General features: G+C 37.7%; 1 non-coding gene across 1 annotated transcript; it reads right to left on the bottom strand.

Annotated features, from left to right (window-relative positions):
- Positions 1 to 1,504: 1,504 nt before the first annotated feature.
- On the bottom strand, positions 1,505 to 1,613 carry LOC112762014 (small nucleolar RNA R71). Its single transcript, XR_003182377.1, has one exon. It is a non-coding gene; the product is annotated as a small nucleolar RNA R71 (small nucleolar RNA).
- Positions 1,614 to 9,647: the final 8,034 nt, after the last annotated feature.

Genomic DNA, 9,647 nt, shown 5'->3' with positions numbered 1-9,647 from the left:
ATTTTGGGTTGACTTAGTCAAAAATTTTTAAAACTTAGTTGTTTCTTCTTAGTCAAGTCAAAATTTCAATTTAAAAATTCTATCTTTTCAAATATTTTTCATTTTCTTTTAATATTTTCGACTTCTTTCTTAAAATTTTTCTAAATTTTCTCATTTTTTCTTTTAATGTTTTCGAAAATCTTTAAACAAACTTTTTAAATCTTTTTCCTAATTTTATTTCATAATTTTCGAAATCTTTGCTAGCATTCAATGCTTTGATTCAGAAATTTCAAGTTTGTTACTTTTCTGTTAAAAAAAGTTCAATCTTTAAATGCTAGAATCATATCTTTTAGTTTCTTGTTAGCCAAGTCATCAACTTTAATCTTGAAATTCAAATCTTTTTAATTTCTTTTTCAATCTTTTTCAAAATAAATTTCAAATCATATCTTTTTCAAAATTTTAATTTCAAAATCTTTTTCTAACTTCTTATCTTTTCAAAATTTTCAAATCTTTTTCAATTAACTACTTGACTTTTTGTTTGTTTTAATTTTAAAAGGTTTACTATTTCTTATCTTTTTAAGAACAACCTAACTACTTTTCTCTCTCCAATTTTCAAAATCCACTAATAACTTTTTTACAAAATTCTTTTTAATTAAATAATTATTTTAAATTCTAATTTTATTTTATTTCTTTTAATATTTTCGAATTCTAACTTATAATTAAAATAAAAACAAAAATATTTTTCTTTTCTTTTAGACTAATATTCGAATACTCTCTCTCTCATCTCTTTCTATTTATTTATTTATTTACTAACATTTCTCTTCTTTTCATAATTCGAACCCTCTCCCTCTCTCTGTGATCGAATTCTTCTTATTCTCTCTCTACCTCATTCTTCTATTCTTCTAATCCTCTACTTACATAAAGGAATCTCTATACTGTGACATAGAGGATTCTTCTTCTTTTCTGTTCTCTTCTTTTTTATATGAGCAGGAGCAGGGAGAAAGACATCCTTGTTGAAGCTGATCCTGAACCTGAAAGGACTCTGAAGAGGAAGCTAAGAGAAGCTAAAGAACAACACTCTAGAGAATACCTTACAGAAATTTTTTAAAAAGAAGTAGACATGGCAGCCGAACCCAATAACAATGATGGAGAAGCAAAGAAGATGCTTGGTAACTTTACTGTACCAACTTCTGACTTCTATGGAAGAAGCATCTCAATTCCTGCAATTGGAGCAAACAACTTTGAGCTTAAGCCTCAATTAGTTTCTCTAATGCAGCAGAATTGCAAGTTTCATGGACTTCCATTAGAAGATCCTCATCAGTTTTTAGCTGAATTCTTGCAAACCTGTGACACTGTTAAGACCAATGGGGTTAATCCCGAGGTCTACAGACTTATACTTTTCCCCTTTGCTGTAAGAGATAGAGCTAGGATATGGTTGGACTCACAACCTAAAGAAAGCCTGAACTTTTGGGAAAACTTGGTCAATAATTTCTTGGCCAAATTCTTTCCACCTCAAAAGATGAGCAAGCTTAGAGTGGAAGTCCAAACCTTCAGACAGAAGGAATGTGAATCCCTCTATGAAGCTTGGGAAAGATACAAGCAATTAATCAAAAGGTGTCCTTCTGACATGATTTCAGAATGGAGCATCTTATGTATATTCTATGATGGTCTGTCTGAATTGTCCAAGAGGTCATTAGACCACTCTGCTGGCGGATCTCTTCATCTGAAGAAAACGCCTGCAGAAGCCCAGGAACTCATTGAAATGGTTGCAAATAACCAGTTCATGTACACTTCTGAAATAAATTCTGTGAATAAAGGGATGACTTAGAAGAAAGGAGTTCTTGAGATTGATACTCTGAATGCCATATTGGCTCAAAATAAAATATTGACTCAGCAAGTTAATATGATTTCTCAGAATCTAACTGGATTGCAAGCTGTATCTGGCAATACTAAAGAAGCCTCCTCTGAATGAGAAGCTTATGATCTTGAGAATCCTGGAATGGAAGAAGTGAATTATATAGGAGAATCCTATGGAAACACTTACAATCTTTCATGGAGGAATCATCCAAATTTCTCATGGAAGGATCAACAAAAGCCTCAACAAGGCTTCAATAATAATAATGGTGGAAGAAATAGGTTTGGCAATAGCAAGCCTTTTCCATCATCTGACTTAGCAACCATAGTCTCTGATCTATCTAAGACCACTCTCAGTTTTATGATGGAAACAAGGTCCTCCATTAGAAATTTGGAGGCACAAGTGGGTCAGCTGAGTAAAAGAGTTACTGAAACTCCTCCTAGTACTCTCCCAAGCAGTACAGAAGAGAATCCCAAAAGAGAGTGCAAGGCCATCAATATACCCAAAGTGGCCGAACCTATAGAGGAGGAAGAGGCAGTGATTTCTAGTGAGGAAGACCTCAATGGACGTCCACTGACCACTAAGGAGTTCCCTAATGAGGAACCAAAGGAATCTGAGGCTCATACAGAGACCATATAGACTCTACTGAACTTACTGTTGCCATTCATGAACTCTAATGACTATTCTTCCTCTGAAGAGGATGAAAATATTGTTGAAGAGCAGGTTGCTCAGTTTCTAGGAGCAATCATGAAGCTGAATGCCAAGCTATTTGGTAATGAGACTTGGGAGGATGAACCTCCATTGCTCATTAATGAACTGAATGCTTTGGTTCAACTAAAATTACCTCAGAAGAAACCGGATCCTAAAAAATTCTTAATACCCTGTACCATAGGCACTATGACCTTTGAGAAGGCTTTGTGTAACCTGGGGTCAGGAATAAACCTCATGCCACTCTCTGTAATGGAGAAACTAGGGATCTTTGAGGTACAAGCTACAAGAATCTCACTAGAAATGGCAGACAAATCAAGGAAATAGGCTTATGGACTTGTAGAGGATGTCTTAGTGAAGGTTGATGGCCAGTACATCCCTGCTGATTTCATAATCCTAGACACTGGGAAGGATGAGGATGAATCCATTATCCTTGGAAGACCCTTCCTAGCCACAGCAAAAGCTGTAATTGATGTGGACAGAGGAGAGTTAATCCTTCAATTGAATGAGGACTACCTTGTGTTTAAGGCTCAAGGATCTTCTTCTGTAACCATGGAGAGGAAGCATGAAAAGCTTCTCTCAATAGAGTCAAACAGAGCCCCCACACTCAACTTCTAAGTTTGGTGTTTGGAGGCCACCATTAAGCTTTGAGTCTCTGTGAAGCTCTCTAAGAGCTCACCGTCAAGCTATTGACATTAAAGAAGCGCTTATTGGGAGGCAACCCAATGTTAGTTAATTATATTTATTTTTATAAACATTTTTTCCATTATCATGTTATGTTTTCTTTAGGTAGATGATCATGTGGAGTCACAAAAATAACTACAGAATTAAAATGGAATAAAAAATAGCATAAAAAATAGCACACCCTGGAGGACAGGCTTACTGGCGTTTAAACGCTAGTAAGGATAGCAGAATGGGCGTTTAACGCCCAGTCTGGCAGCATTCTGGGTGTTAAACACCAGAATTGGCAGACAGACTGGCGTTTAACGCCAAAAAAGGGTGTCTAGCTGTCTCACCGGTGTTAAACGCAAGAATTGGCAGACAGATTGGTGTTTAACGCCAGAAAAGGGTGTCTGGTTGGCGTTAAATACCAAAAAAGGGCATCAGCCTGGCGTTTAACACTAGGAAAGGTAGCAGAGTTGGCGTTAAATGCTAGAATTGGCACACAGAGGGCGTTTAAACGCCAGAAAGATGCAGGGACCTAATTTTCTTGACACCTCAGGATCTGTGGACACCACAGGATCCCTACCTACCCCACTGCTCTTTCTCTCCATTTCACACATTTCCATAACACTCTTCCCCAAACAACATTCACCTATCAAATCCTACCCTCTTCCCCATAATCTCTTCACCACTCATATCCGTCTACTATTCCCCAAAACCCATCATAAAACCCCACCTACCTTACCATTCAAATTCAAAACATTTCCCTTCCAAACCCAACCCCTCCATACACGACTTATCTCTCTCTCTTACCCTATAAATATCCTTCCTTACCACCTTCACTTTCACACATCATACACACTTAAAACCCCTACTTGGCCGAATCCAAAACACCACTCTATCTCCTCCATTTCTTTTTCTTCTCCTCCTTTCTTTCTTCTTTTGCTCGAGAACGAGCAAACCTTTTAAGTTTGGTGTGGGAAAAAGCTCTGCTTTTTGTTTTTTCATAACCATTAATGGCACTAAGGCCAGAGAAACCTCTAGAAAGAGGAAAGGGAAGGCAATTGCTTCCACCTCCGAGTCATGGGAGATGGAGAGATTCATCTCAAAAGTCCATCAAGACCACTTCTATGAAGTTGTGGCAAAGAAAAAGGTGATCTTCGAGGTCCCCTTCATGCTCAAAAATAGTGAATATCCGGAGATCTGACGTTATGTTCGGAGAAGAGGTTAGGAAACTCTCACCAACCCCATCCAACAAGTCGGAATCTTAATGGTTCAAGAGTTCTATGCTAATGCATGGATCACTAAGAACCATGATCAAAGTTTGAACCCGAACCCAAAGGATTGGCTCACAATGGTTCGGGGGAAATTCTTGGATTTCAGTCTGAAAACTGTAAGGTTGGCATTCAACTTGCCAATAATGAGAGGAGTTCCTCATCCTTTCACTAGAACCGTCAACTTTGATCAAAGGTTGGACCAAGTCCTCATGGACATCTGTGTGGAAGGAGTGCAATGGAAGAGAGACTCCAAAGGCAAGCCGGTTCAACTGAGAAGGCCTAACCTTAAGCCCGTGGCTAGAGGATGGTTGGAGTTCATCCAACGCTCTATCTTTACTACTAGCAACAGATCCGAAGTAACTGTAGACCGGGCTATCATGATCCATAGTATCATGATTGGAGAGGTAGTAGAAGTTCATGAGATCATATCTCTAAAACTATACAAAGTAGCTGACAAGCCCTCCACTTTGGCAAGATTAGCCTTTCCCCATCTCATCTGTCACCTATGCAATTCAGCTGGAGTTGTCATAGAGGAAGACATCCTCATTAAAGGGGACAAACCCATCACTAAGAAAAAGATGGAGCAAACAAGAGATCCCACTCATGGACCTCAACAAGAGCATGAGGAAGTCCCTCATTAAGAAATCCCTAAGATGCCTCAAAGGATGCATTTCCCTCCACACAACTATTGGGAGCAACTCAACACCTCTTTAGGAGATTTGAGTTCTAACATGGATCAACTAAGGATGGAGCACCAAGAGCACTCCATTATCCTTAATGAAATCAGAGAGGACCAAAAGGCCATGAGAGAGGAGCAACAAAGACAAGGAAGAGACGTGATGCCAGGGCATTTTGGCCAATTTCACTGACCTTTTATTTACTATTTTTAAGGTAGTTTCATGCATTTTATTAGAAAATAAGCGAGTTTTGGGTAGATATTCACTTACATCTTGATTCAAGCAAACATTGTGCACTTTACATGATTTCATGAGAATTTTGCATGAATTATATGATAAATTGGATGATGCATGATCTCATGATTAAGAGCAAGACTTTGATGCACTTTGTTTGATTGATTTCAGGCCAAAAGAAGAAGAGAAGAGCCACGTTAGTGGCTACGTTAGTTACACTAACATGGGCATTAATGTGGAAGGAAGGAAATCCCCAACGTTAGGGAGAAAAGTTAGTGGCATTAACTTTGAAGAAGGAGAGCATGGAACGATAGCAAGGAAGACCCACGTTAAGAGTCATGTTAGCTACACTAACGTGAACTCTAACGTAGGGACAAAAGGCACCAAGCAACGTTAATGGGGAAGGTGAGCCCCAATAACGCTTGCGAAAAGGGTATATGCCAACGTTAGTGGAAAAAGAGAGTGCCACTAATGTTTGCGAAGGCTAGAAGACCCAGGTTAGTCTCCACGTTAGTGAGATTAACGTGGGAACTAACGTGGAAGGAAAGGGGAATGCCAACGTTAGTGGAAAAGGTGAGTTCCACTAACGTTGGCGAAGCAAAAAGACCCACGTTAACTTCCATGTTAACTAAGTTAACGTGGTAGTTAACGTGGGGAAAAGTTCCACCTGGCAGCCTGACCATGCCTTCTTCAAACACGCATAACTTGAGCCACAAAGCTCCAAATGAGGTGATTCTAGTGGCATTAGAAAGTAGGATTCCAGAGCTTTCCAAGCATATATGGCACTACATGGTTGAACTAAATTTGAGGGAGAAAACCTACCCTGAAAGTGCAATGATAAACATGGTATCAACCTGTATTAAGGCCAACTGACCTCTTCACCTTCCAAGAAGTGTAACTCGAGTTGTAGAGCTCCAAATGATGCGCTTCCAAAGGCGTTGGAAAGTAGACATCCAGAGCTTTCCAAAAATATATAATAGTATGGGGTGGACATTGATTTTGAGCTCCAGAACCTGGAAATATTAAGCCCCTGGTCGCTAGCGTTATCGGGACTCACGTTTTCCATTAACGCTAGCGACTATGCCAGCGACCATGTCCACTTCAAAGGAGCATAACTTGAGTTATAGAGATCCAATTGAGGTGATTCCAGTTGCATTAGAAATCTGACATTTAAAGCTTTCCAACGATATATTATACTCTATAGTGGGCATGAAATTGGAGCACAAACAAGAGGCATCTTTTAAGCCCCAAAAACACCAACTGGGCAGCAAGTGCAACGTTAGCCACAATAACTTTAGCACTAACGCCACACTTGTAGCGTTAGTGTGGCTAACTTTAGTACTAACTTTAGCACCTGGACCTCAACTTGACTCACTTCTCCCTCAAGTCCACTTCAAAGCTCAAGCAAGCAAGCCCACAATTGTCAACCAATCAAGACCACAAGAAGCATCTAGAATAGGAATTTTCATTTAATTGTAATTTGCTTTTAATTTCATTTTTAATTTAGGAGAGCCTATATAAAGGCCTTAGTTTTTACATTGAAAGCATTCTGGAAATTGAAGGAAGGGGTAGAGAGTGAAGACCAATTCGAACTTCAGTGAATTGGCACACTGCAAGGGGAGTGGGTCTTCGGACCCCTCCCCTCCTACACTCTTCTTCCTTTTCTCTTCTTTTTCTTTACTTAGTAGTAGTTTAATTCTAGTTTGTATTTTTCATTTATGAACTTTGAAGTTTCAATTTCAGTTTTAATCTTCATCTTTACTTTTCTGCACTTTCTTTCTTTTCTATTTTGGTCGAGCAATGATCAACTAACTCTTTTCATTGGGTTAGAGAGCTCTATTGTGATTCAATGGATTAAGTGTAGTTCTTATTCTTCTTCTTCTATCTTTTCTTTTGATTTTGCTTGAAAGCTTTTGATCTTCATCCAATTGGGTAGTTATCTTGGAAAAGAAGCTATTCATACTTGGATCTCTTCTGAACCTTGAAAGAGGAATGAAGAGATCATGCTAGAAATGCTTTCTCATGCTGGACCAAATTGGGTTTGGAAGGATATGTGACTATAATCCTACCAACACTTGATTTGGGAAATGCATGTGGTATAATCAGTGACCATACTTCATCTCTTCTCATGAGCAATTGACCAAGGAATTGGCTATTGATCAAGATTTGAGAGATTGAATTCCAAGAAATTGGAATTCGATCAATTAAGATTGCCAAGGAGATCAATGAATGCATTGATTGAGGAAGAGATGGAATGAACTTGATCCGAAGGATTGCAATATCTCTTGATCCCAATGTTCATTTTATTTTTTAGTTCTTACATTTACTTTTCTTGCCATTTTACTTTTCTGCACTTTATTGCTTTCTTTACATTCATGTAATTTACATTCTCTTTTTACTCATCATCCAAATCTGAATCATCTAACTAGGATAATCAATCAACTATTGATTGCTTAATCCGTTAATCTCTGTGGGATTTGACCTCACTCTTTTGTGAGTTATTACATGACGACAAATTCGGTACACTTGCTGAAGGAAATTTGTTATGAGACAAGTTTCCACGCATATCAAGACATAGAGGAGCTCAAGCACTCCATGGGATCTTCAAGAGGAAGAACTAGCCACCGTCACTAAGGTGGACCCGTTCTTTAATTTCCTTGTTCTTATTTTTCTATTTTTCGTCTCTATGCTTCATGTTTTGTCTATGTTTGTGTCTTCATTACATGATCATTGGTGTTTAGTATCTATGTCTTAAAGTTATGGATGATTCCATGAATCTTTCACCTTTCTTAAATGAAAAATGTTTTTATTTGCAAAAGAACAAGAAGTGCATAATTTTGAAATTTATCTTCAAAATAGTTTAATTATTTTGATGTGGTGGCAATACATTTTGTTTTCTGAATGAATGCTTGAATAGTGCATATTTTTGATAGTGAAGTTTATGAATGTTAAAATTGTTGGCTCTTGAAAGAATAATAAAAAAAGAGAAATGTTATTAATAATCTGAAAAATCATAAAATTGATTCTTAAAATAAGAAAAAGCAGTGAAAAACACAAAGCTTGCAAAAAAACAACAAAAAAAAACAAAAAAAAACAAAAAAAAATGGCAAAAAAATAAAGAAAAAGAAAAAAAAAGAAAAAGCAAGCAGAAAAAGCCAATAGCTCTTTAAACCAAAAGGCAAGAGCAAAAAGCCAATAAACCTTTAAACTAAAAGGTAAGGGTAAAAATGATCCAAGGCTTTGAGCATTAATGGATAGGATGGGCCCAAAGGAATAAAATCTTGGCCTAAGCGGCTAAATCAAGCTGTCCATAACCATATGCTTGTGGCGTGAAGGTGTCAAGTGAAAAGCTTGAGACTGAGCGGTTAAAGTCATGGTCCAAAGCAAAAAGAGTGTACTTAAGAACTCTGGGCACCTCTAACTTGGGACTCTAGCAAAGCTGAGTCACAATCTAAAAAGGTTCACCCAGTTATGTGTTTGTGGCATTTATGTATCCGGTGGTAATACTGGAAAACAAGATGCTTAGGGTCACGGCCAAGACTCATAAAGTAGCTGTGTTCAAGAATCAACATACTGAACTAGGAGAATCAATAACACTATCTGAGTTCTGAGTTCCTATGGATGCCAACCATTCTGAACTTCAAAGGATAAAGTGAGATGCCAAAACTATTCAGAAGCAAAAAGCTACTAGTCCCACTCATCTAATTAAAACTAAGCTTCATTGATATTTTGAAACTTATTGTATCTTCTCTTCTTTTTAACCTATTTTGTTTTTAGTCGCTTGGGTACAAGCAACAATTTAAGTTTGGTATTGTGATGAGCGGATATTTTATACCCTTTTTGGCATTGTTTTTACATAGTTGTTAGTATGTTTAGTTACTTTTTATTATATTTTTATTAGTTTTTATGAAAAAATCACATTTTTGGACTTTACTATGAATGTGTGTGTTTTTCTATAATTTCAGGTATTTTCTGGCTGAAATTGAGGGACCTGAGCAAAAATCTGATTCAGAGGCTGATAAAGGACTGCAGATGCTGTTGGATTCTGACCCTGTTGCACTCGAAGTGGATTTTCTGGAGATAAAGAAACCCAATTGGTGCGCTCTCAATTGTGTTGGAAATTAGACATCTTGGGCTTTCCAGCAATATATAATAGTCTATGCTTTGCCCGAGATTTGATGGCACAAACTGGCGTAAAACGCCAGTGAGAGACCCCTTTTTTGGCGTAAAACACCAGAACTGGCACCAAAACTG

Source organism: Arachis hypogaea, chromosome 16 (genome assembly GCF_003086295.3).
Source record: "Arachis hypogaea cultivar Tifrunner chromosome 16, arahy.Tifrunner.gnm2.J5K5, whole genome shotgun sequence".
NCBI classification, from domain to species: Eukaryota; Viridiplantae; Streptophyta; class Magnoliopsida; order Fabales; family Fabaceae; genus Arachis; species Arachis hypogaea.
Note: the sequence above shows the minus strand (reverse complement) of the source record. Positions and strands in the feature narration are given on the sequence as shown.